General features: G+C 40.7%; 1 protein-coding gene across 6 annotated transcripts in view; it reads right to left on the bottom strand.

The window, feature by feature from the left end:
- Positions 1-15,564, bottom strand: part of RESF1 (retroelement silencing factor 1) — a 54,878-nt gene that overhangs the window by 19,410 nt on the left and 19,904 nt on the right. For 4 of the 6 annotated variants that reach the window (XM_043540898.1, XM_043540917.1, XM_043540904.1 and 1 more), the window contains exon 2: positions 1,880-1,922. The gene's annotated coding sequence lies outside the window, so the exon portion shown is untranslated. Of the gene's footprint in view, positions 1-1,879; positions 6,953-15,564 lie in introns of all 6 variants that reach the window. The other 2 variants (XM_043540901.1, XM_043540911.1) reach the window with 2 other exon arrangements.

The raw sequence follows: 15,564 nt of genomic DNA, 5'->3' as shown, positions 1-15,564 counted from the left end.
AAAAAGCATGTTCAGCTGCTCTATTGTCAAATCTATAGCCTGGTCAGCATTAGGAGCATTAGGAGCCTGTTCAGCATTAGGAGCTGTGAGGAGATGGTGCATACTCAGTATGGGCAGAATCTTCAGAGATTTTAGCTGTTACGCTCTAACGAGTTTCCACTGAGCATGTGTGAACAACAATTTTTTAACGGCTTATAACTTGACCAAATTTGAGTGCATTTTCATGGGAACAACAAAAGATGTATCACTAATACAAAGCCACCTCCCTACCAAGTTTCAAGTCCCTGCTCCAAGCCAGGGGAGCACTAAAGCTTTCCTAAGAAAAGGTAATCAGGGATTTTTTCAACAGTGAAAAACAAGCTCCATTCTCTCTAGCTCCACTCTCAGAAACAGTTGAACTGTTTTGGTTGAAGTCTTCCAAAAACATTCAGACTGGGAAACCTTAGTAACAGGCAGTGCTACCTGATCCATCTAGAATGAAAATTCCCATAATCTTTATGAGGTAGTTTGATATCTTCATTTTACAAAAGGGGAATCTGAGACAGAGTGGCTTGCCCATAACAACCAAGGGCAAGTCCCCTGGCACCCAGAGTTGTGGTTTAGATCTCGAGAACATTTAGTTCAAGTCTAGCAGAAATAAGGCCTGAAGTTGATAAACTGCAAGAGCGCTAGCCTGAACTGGATCATACAGTAAGAATATTCAATAGGATGCTTTTCGCAATTATAGAAGGAAGGATAGTCTTGTGGTTGAGGCTCAGGACAGGGAACCAAGAGATCTGGATTTGCTCCCAATTCTGAGCAAGACACTTACAACTGTGGGGGAAATTACTGTTGACCTAACCCCTTCCCATTCTGCGGCACAATCTATGCACTATATGCAACATATGCAAGAGCTGTAACGCAAGACGCCTACAGGCCTGTATACTGTAAGACTTGGCTTAAGCTAAAAGCATTTACGTATGCTGGGCTGTGGCACTTGACCCAGATAATGGACTAGGCCAATCTCTAACTAGAAAAGAGCCAAAGGGCCTCCAGAAGAGTCCCTAGCTGTCCATTATATGCACCCTCCACCCTGCAAAAGTCCCTAGTCAAAACGCTGCCACAGCAAACCACAGATCTTGATAATAACAAGGTGCGTCAGCACAGTGCTAATTGTGAAACGGTCTTTCCATTATCTCCTCATAAGGCTTTATTAATAATGCTTGAGTGGTGAAAAATAACTAATAAGGAAATGTATCATTTGGCTTGGATTTGGACCTATATAAGACTGGTATTATAGGGGCAGAGTAGAGAGAGACCAGGGTGGCACCTGCGTGTGACCATCTCTGTCTCCCTCTCCCTGCATGCTTGTATTCAATAAAAGGCCTCAGATTGTTTGAGCCAAACAGATGGTGTGACTCGTTTCCCACAACACACTCTACCCTATAAAGTGGAAATACTGTTTAAGTTCCTGGAGTAGTAAGAGGCTGAAGTCAGTGTTTGTAAAGCCATTTTGTGATCCTTTATTAACTTTCTGTACCTTTTTAGCATCTGCTAGGTTCAAGGACAGTCACTTGCAGACACTTATTTAGGCAAGTATTACAGACCTACATATACAGAGAGATGCAAAAGGACAGTGATAATCAAAGGAATACAAAAGCCAAAATAAGATTCTGCAGAAAGAGTAAAAACAAAAAAAACCCCAAACCCTGAATGTATGTGAGGAAACCTAAATGCCAGATTTGAACAAGCACGTTTTACATACATGAACCTTATTCTTCCTCCAAATTAGGTTATGTTTTGTGAGTTAGAAAATAATTTCACACTTACTGAAACCATGACAAACAAACTCATTGATCAAATTCATTATTAAGTTTGTGTAACAATGAAAACCACTTACTCTGATGGTATTTCGGACAGGAGGCTTCCCCTCTTCATACAATCTGCAATATAACAAATTATTAGACACTAGAAGCCAACAGAAGTTGAGAATAGCAGCCCCTAGTCAAAAGGAATTTTAACTTTATTACCTGTGCTTACCTCAAGCTAATTTGAGAGCTTCTGTTTATGGTTTGTTTTTGTTTTTTTAATAAATGCAACATTTAGACCAGTGGAGTTTTATTTGTCCATCCCCTTCCATAGTTTACTACTTCATGCATATAGACAGGTAGTATTCTCTAAATTGCAGTTAAGTTATCAGGCTGTGGCTCTTCAAGATACTGTCAAAAAAACAGACCATATAGCTTAACTGGGCTTTGATTTATTTAGTTTAATAGTGCTTTAGAAAATATGGTTATCTTCTTGGAAGATTACCACTTTATTTCATCACCATCATTGGTACTTATTAACCCCATTTTGTATTTGCCTTTTCTCCTTTAAAACATCTAAACCTAAAAGCTTCTCTCTTTTGAGAGCGAGTGGGGAAGGAAAGGGAATTTTGTCCCCTTATACATGTCACCCTTGGCCTACATAGAGTTCTGCTTCTTCAGGTAGCAGATTGATTTGTTAGAGAGCTCAAGGAACTTATCTTCCTCCATAAGGCCTATGGTTAGCCACCTGCAAGTGCAGATCTAATACTGAATTAATGCATTTGGAAGTTTCTACATCTCCTGGGTGTCTTGTTTTTAGAGTTTCTCATCAGAAACTTCAGGCACTCTATCCAAGGGCTTTATATTAACAGAGCCTCATCCATATGTCATGTGGCTCATATAGATCACAGCATGGTGCTACAACAACAAACTGCCTTGAGATCAAACCAGGAAAATGTCTTGAACCTGTAAATTCAACTAAAAAAACTCCAAATCATTTCTCCAGAATCATCCTTATTGGCCTGACCACACTATAAAAGTTAAAGGAAGGTCATTAATGATGCATAACTCCTAAGATTTATTTCCCATACTTCAGGGAAAGGGAAGAAGAGAGACTGGTTCATGATGAAAATACAGTCTAGAGTCTATGTTTACCAAGCAGTTGTATTTTTTAATTGTTGCAACTTTTTGGGGAGAAGGGTGGAAAAGCAGAAAACAGTGATCAGAATGGGAAAGTGTGTATCTGCAACATGTAAAACTGTCACATTTCTCTCCGTCTACAATCAGAATTGTTGTAAACATGTAGGATATAAATATAGCTATGTGAGTGAGTGATTTTTGGAACACAGTGAAGCTGCGAACCTTTCCCTGGAATGGTCAAAGTTTTAACGCTTTCCATATTGAGTTATCTAAATCAAACCCTCTTACATTCCTTTTGTCAAACCATTTCCAAATTTTAGGAGCTTTACTAGTGGTTTCCCTTCAATTTGCTACTCACTGAAAACGAACAGTTTTTTCAAGCAAAAGGAAACTGACTTCCTATTTTGGCAGAGCCCAGCCACGACTGATTTTTCAAGCTACCAGCAGCCTTATCTTTGCCTCAAATATCAAAATGTTCATAATTCTTTAGATTGGGAGTAATAAAATACTGTTATTGGAATTTTTAGTATTTTTTGTCCTTTCCACTACAATTACAATGATTTCAGTAATCTTCACTCTAATATACTCTGTACTCTAGGGGTGGATCCAGCCTGCAAGCCATTTTAAGCCAGCCCACGAGCCACAAACTAAACTAACTAAACTCAATTTAAGAAAAGGTATTTACAAAGGAAATCTACTATTAACATTAAACTAAAAAAAAAAAAAGCATTGCAACTATCAAACCAAACAAGTAAGTCTCAATATTGGATTGGAGGTTAAATCAAATCAAATTAATACAAAAATTAGTTAATCACTCCAAGGATTAAGGATTCCAAGAAGATGTCTACCTATTTGCTTATAAATCCCAACTAAAGATTTACCAGGCTCAATTAAATCTACAATTTGAATGGTTAAACATCTTAATATGAAATCAAATTACCTAATGTCTGAATCACTATCTCAGAGCCAATTATAAAGCTTAAGACATCAGTTCTTATGTGGCAGCTAACCCTTTCTACTCCCCATATTTCCCCTAGAGATATTGATCAGAACACTTTTGATAAACAGAAGTTTGACAACTCTTATTTATCATAAATTACAAATGACAATCTGAATTTCTCAAGACTTTAGAACATAAAACACAGAACACACTTTAATGAATAATTTTGTGAGAAAGTATTTAAAGCTGTTTAATCCTGCAAAACGTTTGAGGCCTTCGCCAGGTGGACTTTGTGGGTGTTATCATGCACAAAGCCACACTTTTACATCCTACCCTAAAAAAACCCACCACGAAAGAAGACTTGGACATCTGCAATTTAAAAAAAAAAAAAAAAAGGAAAAAAGACAAAAGGAGGTTTGCCAACTCTTCATTCAGCTCTGAGTCTTCTGGTCTCTCAGAGTAAGAGCTAGAACTGCAGACAAGGATCCAGATGGTGATGTTCTCCTGGCACAGTGCTTCTTGCTAGCAGTTCTTTGGGTGCAGAGAAAGAATTTGGTTAAAAGCCTGCAGTGGCTTGTTTGTTGACATCATAACTTCTCCCCAAGCTCTTAGGATATCTGAAATGTTAGTCTTCCTTCAGATGGCTTGTTGACCTGTAAAGTCAGGTTTCTCAAACTCACCCTTGATTCTTAATAGTTTGTGAACTTTGCTTCCTCCACCTTGCATTGCCTCTCTCTTTAGACAAATCAGGTGTGAAACATACTGTGCAACTTGGTCCAATCAAAATTAGGTTATCCTTAGTAAGAGTTGTGTCTGAGTTAATGACTACTTGATTTTTGAACAACAGGCTCAACAAATTATTTAACCAAAGATTATCAATCAGAGATTAGTACAGCACTATACAGAATACAGCAAGAAGAGATGCATTATCACCCTTGATGTGATAAAGAGCTGGCTCTGTCTCTCTTCTTCACTGCAACTGGTGGGAAGCACAGTTTCATTCCCGAAGTTCCAAAAACACGGTCATTATATCAGGTTTTTAAAACAAAAACCCTATATAATTCTTTGCCAAAAGAAACATATGTTCTGATTTCATTTCTTATACATTCTCAGTTTACCTGATTTATGTGTGAAGGCATAATTGTTTACAGCTGAGAGGACTAACAATTCACCAAGATAATATCTTTCAGTGCGTCTTTCTTCCCTCATAATCATAATGATTCCCTAATAGGAAACATCTGTTTAACAAATCATCCGTCATCAGTTTCCCAGGTTTATATATGCTTATGTAAGGATTATATAAATTTATTTATTTTAAGGGAATGGTTTCTAAGACTATCTGGAGTTTTACAGACATGGAGATGCCAAGGATTCTTAGATACAGCCTAATACATACAATTCCTGAGTAGGGTTATTTACAGGTCAAGAGCTAGTATTCTGGGCTTTAGCATTCAAACACACACTCTGCTAATATCAAAGATTCTAAAGAATAATTTATTTATATGTTAATGAAATATGCAGAAAGGAAAGGACTAAAAGGGTTAATATTTACTAACAGGCAGGTATTAACACAAGCATCAATTTGTAAGAGCCCCACTTAAATCAGTGATGCAAAAAAATTTGGTGTTATTTGTATCTCAAAGACTATAGGTTTGTGACCTCCAAAAAACATTAACAAAAAGCAACATGTGACCACTTTTAAGGAAGCTAGCATGGTCTCATCTGAATGAAAAGTCATAAGATGACATTGTATCACCAGTTTAAGGACACAAAAAATATATAAAACGGTATAAAAATTGCTGATTGGGAAAAACTAGCAACAAAATATACTCTCCATTCATCAGCAAAATTCAAAAGTTCAAACTTATGATCAGTTCCATCATCTACAGTTTCTCCTCCACTAATTTAGAACCAGACAATTGATCCTATCAGCAAGGCATTTATGCAGTAAGCTTCTTATGCTGCGTTATAGATCAAACAGCTTATCTTTTGAAATCAACATCTTGATAGAAAAAAATCCTTTTAAGCTTAGAATGAAACTCATTTGAAACACAGAAGACTTAAATTAATATTTTAGCTGAGGTTTGTATATCCACACATGCTATTCTCCTCAAAACATTTCAGAATTAGGGACCAAGAACATTTCAGTGTTTTGTGACACACAAATCTCAGATCATATGCTAAATCTCACACCACACTCTGCGCAGTCCAACCCCAGAAACTTGAGATCCTCAAAACACTTGTTTTGATGAGATGCCTGATGTTGGCATTGCTATCCCATCTGCATTGGATCCAGCTAGCTCACGAAAGCTTATGCTCAAATAAATTGGTTAGTCTCTGAGGTGCCACAAGTACTCCTTTTCTTTTTGCGAATACAGACTAACACGGCTGTTACTCTGAAAGCTACACCCTTGTTCTCCAACTGCCTCTCCTGCTTCCTGGATGCCTGGACTCAGATTACTTCAAATTGCTGGGTTCTCAGCACAGCAGAACTGGGTTACACCATCCAATTCCCAGACAGCTGCCGTGGCACCAGGTGAAGTCCTGGCAACAACTCCGCGATGCTTGAGGGCACCCAGTGGTGCCAAGTCTTGCCCCTCTGGGGACGCCGGTACCAGTAGGGTAAGAAGGTCCCTGGCTGCTGCGAATGCCTCAGGAGTCGACAATACTATGAACTGTGCAGTATGCTGTCTGCCCTGAGGAAGCTGCTCCTGTGCCAGTGGAGCTTGCGGCAGCACTGGAGTTGCGGCGACCCGAGTTGCAGTTCCGGGGGAGAAGAGCAGGTCTCACTCTCACGGTCTTTTTGCCTTTGGCACCGGGGACTGACTCTTCTCTTGGTGCTTACGGTGCTTCTTCTTAGGCACCGGGGGAAGACAATCAGTGCTGTGAATCCAGAGATTGGGAGAGCTGCTCGGTGTGGAGTTCAAGCGTGGCTCCAAGGCAGGTCTTAAGGCTGCCTCCATGAGGAGGACCTTCAGTCTTGCTGCTCAGTCCTTTTCAGTTTGCGGTCTGAAATCCCTGCAGATTTGGCAGCGGTCCTTCCTATGAGATTCCTCCAAGCACTTGAAACAGCTCGAGTGCGGGTCTGTCATAAATATAAATGGAAGGGTAAACACCTTTAAATCCCTCCTGGCCAGAGGAAAAAGTCTTTCACCTGTAAAGGGTTAAGAAGCTAGGATAACCTCGCTGGCACCTGACCAAAATGACCAATGAGGAGACAAGATACTTTCAAAGCTGGAGGGGGGGGAGAAACAAAGGTTCTCTCGGTCTGTGTGAGGCTTTTGCCAGGAACAGAAAAGGAATGGACTCTTAGAACTTAGTAAGTAATCTAGTTAGATATACGTTAGATTCTGTTTTGTTTAAATGGCTGATAAAATAAGTTGTGCTGAATGGAATGTATAGTCTTGTTTTTGTGTCTTTTTGTAACTTAATGTTTTGCCTAAAGGGATTCTCTACGTTTTGAATCTGATTACCCTGTAAGGTATTTACCATCCTGATTTTACAGAGGTGATTCTTTTACTTTTTCTTCTATTAAAATTCTTCTTCTAAGAACCCGATTGCTTTTTCATTATTCTTAAAATCCAAGGGTTTGGGTCTGTATTCACCTATGTAAATTGGTGAGGTTTTTATCAAGCCTTCCCGAGGAAAGGGGGTGTAGGGTTTGGGAGCATTTTTGGGGGGGAAAGACGTTTCCAAGCAGGCTCTTTCCCTGTTATATATTTGTTAGACGCTTGGTGGTGGCAGCAATAAAGTCCAGGGGCGAAAGGAAAAATAGTTTGTACCTTGGGGAAGTTTTAACCTAAGCTGGTAAAAATAAGCTTAGGGGGTTTTTCATGCAGGTCCCCACATTTGTACCCTGGAGTTCAGAGTGGGGAAGGAACCTTGACAGGTCACTCAAAGGAACAGACTTACCACAGAAGGCGCAGGGCTTGAAACACGGCGACTAAGGTATGCCCTGGAACTGGGGATGCAAATTACCCCACTAGCTAAGCACGGAGGAGTCCAAAACTATTAAATTTACTCAACTAATTCCTAACAAACTACAATAACCATTAACTAAGAATTACAATTACACTGAGAAAAAACCACTAGGAGGACTGTCTGAGCAAAGAGGGGTTCCAGCAACCATCACAGGCGGTAAGAAGAAACTGAAGGGGAGTGGGGTCAGCAGGGTCCTTTATATGAGCACTATGAGTGTGTGGCACCAGAGAACACTGGAGCCAACTCGACAGATACCACTGGGAAAAAAATTCTCGAAACTGTTGTCTGGGCGCACACACACCTACACTGGAATAGACATGTGCAAGCACTCGAACAAGAACAAGTGTTAAAAGCCTACAATGTGTCTTAAATTGTAATCAGTTGTTTGTTCTCTTATCATTGGAAGGCAAAAATAGGTTACCCAGGGTCACCACCTCGGTCCTGTTACCCCCAAAACAGAATTCAGGTACCCCCGGAATAGCTCAGCTATTGTCCCCTCCCGAGTTTACCAAGGGTTCCCTCAAAACAGCCCACCTGTTCACCAGTCAGTTATCCTGAAGTATGGGTCTCCAGGGTGGCCAGCAAGTATCTTGGGTTTGCCAGGGGTTCCCCATTTAGAAGCTCTCCAGAATAGCTTGGACCTGTGACCCCCAGTGGACACACACACACAGCCCTCCAACAAATGATTGACACAAGCAGAGTTCTTTTCAAAAATAAGGCACCCTTTTATTGGTGCAAACAACAATCCAACACAACAATATAAAATACAAATCCCTTATAAGTTAAAGAGTACTCCAAATCATGTTGCCTTACAGAAGTGACGCTAAGTGACACGTCCCGCTTCAGATTGCCAGTCTTCCACTGGTTGCTGACAGCAGTTCTTAGATGTTCTTTAGGTCTTACATATTTTTTATTTTTATATATATATATATATATATTAGTGTTGTATATGTGGAGGGGGGGTAATAAAGATAATGGGTGCGTGTGTGTTGATTGTAAGAGGCCTTTATATATATATATGAGGCCTTTTACAATCAACACAAAAACACCCATTCATCTTTATTAACCTCTCCGCACACATATATACACAAAACACTCTACTATAGCTGTGACCATAGCGGTAACTGTAAGTTCGTCTGACAGACTTACGCCAGTGACTATGCTGCATTATCTCTCCCACACGTGCTCAGAATCTTTGTTCATCTCTCTCTTCAACTGTCCCTCTCTCTCAACTGCCAGACTGACCTTTATATCGTTTTTCAATTCTATTTTTAGACACGACAGCATCCTACTTATTTACCTTCTTTTGCTAACTGTCAGTTCTATTTTTAGACTTGCAACTGTTATTTACCTCAGTGTTATGATCTTAAGTCATTGTTTAGCACCCTTTTACTGCCAATTCTCTATTTAGCCCAACGTGATCTGCAGTTTCCATCTAATGGAGTGACTATTACTTACTGAAAATGGAAGCCAGGGACACAAAACAGAATCTGGGGACTTTCACTGGCATCAGTCCTAGTTTTAGTCAGTTATGCTGATCACAAACTACTGCCTGTAAAGCTTTGCACTGCTAATATTATCCTATCTCAGTACAGCAAAGCCTAAATCCCTCTGTGAGCATTACTTACTTGCCCTGTGCATGTTCCAAGTTAATAAGTTATAACAAATTTTATCAGTATTATAGCCTGCTGCAGGAAACCCTCATTGAGAGAAAGGTTGGGGTCTGGAAGTCAGAGCCAGAAGGTTGAGCTCCAGCTAGGAAGAGCAGGGAGTGGCAGCTTCACAAAGAACAGACTGTGACAGAAGAATAGCTCTGGGTGTGATGGAAGATTCCAGAGCCGAGTATGAACTTTGTGTGTGGGGTGGACTTTATTTTGGGATCTTGAGGATTGTACTTGATTTTTTTTGTTATTAAACCAGCTCCAGGCAGGGATGGTGGTAGTCATGAGGCTGTTTGGAGTTCTTAAAGGGCCCTGAAGAGGGGAAATAGAGGCATGGTGCCTCAGAGCCACCACTGGCCATAAGAGTGCACTTTGGAGACAGCTGAACTTGTTATAGGCTTAAAAAAAAGTCCCCAACTTCTGTGAATCTTGAATCTTCTAGCTGTCAAACAACTCTATTGATCTATGACCCTTCCCTCTCATATTTCACTAGTACAACTGGGACAACAGACAGTTCTCACTGAGTTAACATTTTTTAATGGATCCCCATTTCTTCATTTCAGAAAACATCTGCAATAACAATTGGCGATTGAAAAGGAACCAGCCCTGCTCATATTTCTGTAGACACCTGTAGCAGTTTGAGTGGCCTCCTTCCTAGACATCTGTTTTCCCATAGACTTGGGCCAGCCATAATGAAGTACAGTCCAATATTCAATATGAAATTCCTAAATATAGGTCGTTCACAGATTATAAACCAACACTTTGGCCTTACAATTTATACACACTCTTTGCTAATACCATGAAGATTTTGGGAGAATGAATAATATGGGAATTTAAAATACAAAAAGGAAAAAAGAGGACTAAAAGGATTAATATTTACTAACAGGTACTAATACCATCAATTGACAAACTAAGGTTCAGCTAAAGTACAAAGAATTATAGATATGAGCATTATGACTTTGGTTTATGCATAAAGGATCATGGGAACCTGATTCAACTGCTAACAGCAATGATGACTGAACAACCTAGAGGTCATCTTCTGTCTAGCAACTCTTTCCCCCTTTACATTGCTTCTTTTGTTGCTGCTTACAAAGAGGACAGGACAAGTGGCAACACTTGTTGCTTCTTCTGATGAGGCTTCATCAAATCTAAACTTTCATTCAAACCTCACCATCACAGGTGCAGTCTTCATAATGCACGGTAAAGCAGGTCCTCCACACTGGACTGTGTTTTCACAGACAGATGATGACATCAGCCAAGAGTGTCAAGAACAATCACAGATGCCACAGTTCTACACTGGGTCAGATGCATTAATAAGGAGGACTTTCGGCAACATCATCCTCTGCCAGTTACTGGATCATCTGACCAAACAGCAGAAGATAACCTGGATTCCTATGTTCCTGATCCCTCTCTGTCAAGTCATCATTACTGGCGCTAGATACTATTTTTGTCCTTGATAGCAGACACGACTGAAGAGTTAGAAGCTCAGGTGGATTAAAATGGCTTGATAATTGACCGGCCATGTGCCCTCTAACAAGTCATTTCACCTCTCTGTGCCTTCGTTTCCTCCTCCATGCATTGTCTGTCTTTATTTAGAATGAAAAGCTCTTTTGGAGGCAGGGATGGTCTCTCACTATGTGTTTACACAGTGCGTCATGCAACTGGGCCATGATTTCAGTTGCGATCTTTAAATGTTACCAGAATACAAAATACATTTTAAAACCAACAAAATTCTGCTGAGACACAATAGAGTCAGCTGCAACCAACACTGATATTAGCTAGATGTCTTGTGGGTTACTTTCCCTTTCATTCAAAAGTGTTCAAGAAAAAAAACCTTTTTTTAAAAAAGTAAGATTCTATGTTTTGTATCTACTAAACAAGACAACATAACAGTTGTTGAAATTGCCTGTAACTGTCTGGTGGTGACAGATGTAAAGACACTGGAGCTTCCTGGTAACTGGGATTGGAGAAAGCCACATCATTCTCAAACACTGACATGTCACTTGGCATATTAGTTAAGAATGTCAGGAAGGAACAAGCTCTGTCTGTAGCAGGAGATGGTCCTGACCTTGTGGGGTAACCTAGTAACTGTCTGAGCCACAGTTTAAGTTAGAGAGCAGTGCCAAGGTCGTTATTTCGGTGGGGGTGGGTGATTCATCACCAGAGCACAGAACACACTGGCCTCATATCCCCATGGATTTCCCTACACAAGGCCAATTTCCAGTTGCCCTGTTAAGGCAGCTTTCAAGGTACAAAGGTGATGAAATGAAGACTGAGTATCTGGTCTTTTCTCTGCCATGCTTGTGTTCTCTCTCTCACACACACACACATTCTTCTCCCCACCCTCCTCTCCCACCAACCTGGCTTCACTCCACTTCCTGTCATTGATCATAATGTATCTTTTTCTGCATTATTTACAGCTCTTCCCTTTTCTCTCACATTCTCCCTATCAGTAGTGTTCTTTACCTCTTCACTTATATTTCTCCTCCTCCCTTTATCACCAAGCCTCACTCACCTTTTGACAGTATAAAAATGTTGGTTACGTATGTGATTATTTACAACTGTATGCCAACAAAAAGTCCTAGAAAAGATGCAGTTAAACCACCAAAAAGTCTTTTTGCCACTATAGCTTATTTAGTTTGGGTAAATGGTATTAAAAAATAACAAAACAAAAAACACAACCCCACCCGCCAGTGTTAGCTGTGCCTCCACTATGAGATTGTGCTGGTATAGCTGTACCTTTCCTAGAGCAGTGGTTCTCAACTAGGGGGCCCCAAGCAGGTTTCAGGGAGTCCGCCAAGCAAGGCTGGCATTAGACATGCTGTGGCCAAGGGCAGAAAGCCAAAGCCCCGCCGCATGGGGCTGAAGCCTGGCGTTCCAAGCCCTGCCACCCAGAGCTGAAGCCAGAGCAACTTAGCTTCACAGGGCACCCTGTGGCGTGGGGCCCCAGGCAATTGCCCTGCTTGCTACCCCTAACGCTGGCTCTGCCTTTTATATGCAGGAAAACAATTGTTGTGGCACAGTTGGGCTGTGGATTTTTTTTATAGCATGTTGGGAGGCCTCCAGAAGAAAAAGGTCGAGAACCCCTGCTCTAGAGGACAAAGCTTCATTCTCCCACTTCTCACTTTCATTCACTTTCCCTCACATCAACCCCTTCAGTCACCCCACCTTCAAGGTCTGCTCCTAGAGATGCCATCTGTCCAGGGGTTTTTTTTGTACCTCAGACATGGCAATACAATTGTCTCCAGCCTTACAGTAAAACGGGCAATGTCTGTAGGCTGCTCTGGTCCTTTGTTCCCTTCCAGAGAAAAGAACAGTGTCTCCTTAAGATACCATAGTCAAAATAAGATGACCTAATGAAGCTGGCTTCTCAATCACCTAATTGTAGACACCATTTTTAAATTACAGTATCCTCTTCTGCAGCCATAGTGGAGTATTTTCTTGATTTCCGATCATTGCTTCAAGTATGAAAAACCAAGTGAAAGGGAAAAGCTAAGTCTCCACATTTCAAGTAATTAACAAAACCCAAGTTGATAGGCGAGATTTAACATAGGCCAAAACACTTAGGTTTAGTCATTGAAATCTTTATTTCAACATAAAAGCAGTAACTACTTACACATAAGTCCCTGCAGAGGTATGAAGCAGGATTGAAGACAAGATGGAGAAGCTGCAGCAGCTTTTTATATTCTTTCGCCATATGGTCTTTCTTTCTTTGTTCCAAAGACAAGCATTCCATCACATGGCATGGAAAAAATCTCAGAGTTCTGTCCATAGGCATGTCCCTGCATACCTTGCTGAGTCACAAGGTGTGTCTGCCTTCTCTCAATGGGTCAGTTGTATAGCTGATGGTCCTTAATGGGCCATCAAGCAGGCTAGGCAGAGATGACACCAACTTGTCTGGGGTGTCGCCCAGAAGCATGGCATAAGTTTGAAATACAGACAATATAGAGCCAATACTTATATCTTTAAATATAAAAATGATACATACAAACAGATAGCATAATCATAACTAGCAAACCATAACCTCATCTTAGACACCTCATTTGACCCCTTTTATACAAGATTTGATGCCACTACAGGACTGTGGTTGCAACAATGTTCTATACAGTCCCAGTTCAAGTCAATAACGTCACACCCCCAATGCAAAATTAATGCAGGAAGGGATGATACAAACATCACTGACTGTATTCCAAGAGCTCCCCATCCTTGGTTTTGTCTTATTACAGCTAGTATTGGGTTAGAAGCCATACCAGCGTATAACAGAAATGGTTTATCAAAGTCATGTTCAATAACATGATTGAATCTCTTTACAAACGCAAGATAAAACTTGGTTAGAACAATAGCGGATTGAATCTGCTTTTGAAGCATGGTTCCTGCAGGTCTCATGTGATCTTGCCAAGAGCTAAAGAACATAGCTACTTTATCCATACAAGCTCTGGCAAACGTTTGAAACCCAATTAACGTCAAGTCAATGTAGAAATTAATGTTGTCCATAGTACAGAAATCTTGGCATTTAACCATGAAAGCAATATGGTAGAGTGCCTCAGTTTCCCCTTTCATACAGCACACCAGGTTTGGAATGTCTTTTCCCCTGTGAAAAGTTCCAAGACTTTTACAGGCATTAACTGTGCAACAGTAGCAATACAAGGCCTTTTAACATAAAGTGTGTTCTTATATATCACGCTTAACATGTCCAAGGGATTTTCCAAAAAATTAGGCACATTGCATACTTTTACAATTCTTGGTAATAGCAACACATTAGTTACAAAAATCACCATTAACATATTTATTGCCAGTGTCCGTCTACGATCATGTCTGTCTTGCCACACCTCTGGCTCAATACCATTGGGGTTTGGACCTTTTAGGGTCACCCTGTGGCTTCCATTTGAAAAAATAAGATTTTTTTTTTCCTTTTTGTCCTGTAGGATCAAATCTTGATCTCTCTTGCTTAATAGAATTCACTGGCTGATTGAGTGTGCTCTCTATGTTAACAACTATTAGCAAGTCTTTCCTCTCCAAGTCAGTCAGGTAATTTGCATTACCACAGACACTAGCTTTTATATTCCTAGCTGCTACCAATTTCAAGACTGGACACTCATTCTTCCCTTCAACAGGATGGGGTTCTTTCCCCCCCACACCTTTTTCTTAGAAGGTTGAAAACTGAAACTTCCTGCTCACAGGAATTCCTTTGCTGGCTAGGTGTGTTCACCAACTGCAGACCCTGAAGCACAGACTGCTCACTTAAAGAATTAGCATGCAGACAGTCCTGTCCCAACACCACTGTCTTCCCAACAAACTGGCCACAAACAGCCACTTGGTCATAGGGCTGTTTAAATTCCTTAACAGCCTTTACTCCATCTGAGACCTTCTCAAAGCTATCCACACTGGATCTTTCGAAAGGAAAGTCAGTGGATCCATTCACCACAGAAAATTTCTGGCTGTTTGGAACTGAAACTTCCTTGATTAACTCACTTTCACACCCTTCAGCTACAGCAAACTGCTTGCAAAGACTACCATGAGGATTCCTTTCCCCAGGAACTTCTTTAAGCGACAATTCACCCCTCACAGAAATTTTGCCTTTACCCTCTTCACCTACAGCTTCCTCTAAAGGAACACTTTTCTGAGCACCAATAGATTCTTTCTGGGTCTCACTTACATCCAGAATTACCTCTGGCCCATCAGGCGGATTCCTACACAATCCCCTTTTGGGCAAATGTATAAACTTCCTAGATAAAAGGTTAGAAGCATTTTCCTTCCCTTTGCCACCCACAAGTTCAGGAATCTTTTCCTTCTTGCTACAAGTTTCCACACCATCAGCAGGTAACACAATCAAATCACCTTTATGCTCTCCTTGTGCCCTGGCTAGGATATCGCCCTGATTAGACAGAGTTGCTATACTCTTTCCCAACAACACATTAGCAACAGGTAAAATACAAGCACCAGAACTGTCTGGTCTCTGGGATTTTGCTAGGACACTAACTGGATGCAACCTAGTTACAGTGCCATTCTCCCTAGCAGACACAAACTTAGGACCATTCCCTTCCTAGGCTTTAGT

This window comes from Chelonia mydas, chromosome 1, assembly GCF_015237465.2.
Source record: "Chelonia mydas isolate rCheMyd1 chromosome 1, rCheMyd1.pri.v2, whole genome shotgun sequence".
Taxonomy (NCBI): Eukaryota; Metazoa; Chordata; order Testudines; family Cheloniidae; genus Chelonia; species Chelonia mydas.
This window is presented reverse-complemented; position numbering and strand designations above follow the sequence as displayed.